The sequence below is a fragment of the Pterocles gutturalis genome, unplaced genomic scaffold, assembly GCF_000699245.1.
Source record: "Pterocles gutturalis isolate BGI_N339 unplaced genomic scaffold, ASM69924v1 scaffold20130, whole genome shotgun sequence".
NCBI lineage: Eukaryota > Metazoa > Chordata > Aves > Pterocliformes > Pteroclidae > Pterocles > Pterocles gutturalis.
In genome coordinates, this window is record NW_010141550.1 from 12264 (window position 1) to 12981 (window position 718).

The following is a 718-nucleotide window of genomic DNA, read 5'->3' on the forward strand; positions in this document are numbered from 1 at the left end:
AAAAAAAATGATGCTATTGTATTTCAGTTGAATTTAAGTCAAGGTATTTCTTCAAAACATGCAATTTGTCAATTTCCTTTCATTAAGGGACTAGAGATTCTTTTTTTTTTTTTTTTTTTTTTTTTTTTTTTTTTTTTTTTTCAGCCAATGAAACACTACTAACTTCAAGGTTTTTTGAGGACTGCCAAACTCCTTTATCATCAATGTAAGTTTTGTAGGCCACCTGCAGAGCACTTATCTTGACCCTGCAGACTGCCAGAAGCCCACAGGCTACAGTGAAGGAAGTACAGGGGCAGAGAACTTCATCTTGAAAACCAAACCATATCTTTTGTGTGGCCTGCATAGATGAGCTGTGATTTTAAAGACTGGACAAATCACTTACAATGTATTGTGAAAAAATGTAACAGTCTATGTTACAAACATTCTCATTAAGAAAACTCTTTGAGTGCCTTTATTTGTAAGGGGAAATAAATGTATGTAACAGTGCTGTTAGAGACAACGTCTGTTGCATGCACACACTGACTTTTTTACAGTTGCATTACACACAGTTATAAACATCATAACACTAGGAAACAAATAATTTTAATATGCTTTTAATATAACCAAGAAAGTAAGAAACTTTTGAATCCTTAACAGAATCTAGTTTATGAACATTTACATTCTAAGGATTTTTAATTGTACATTAGTAATGAATATTTTTTGTAAGGAAAACAGTATG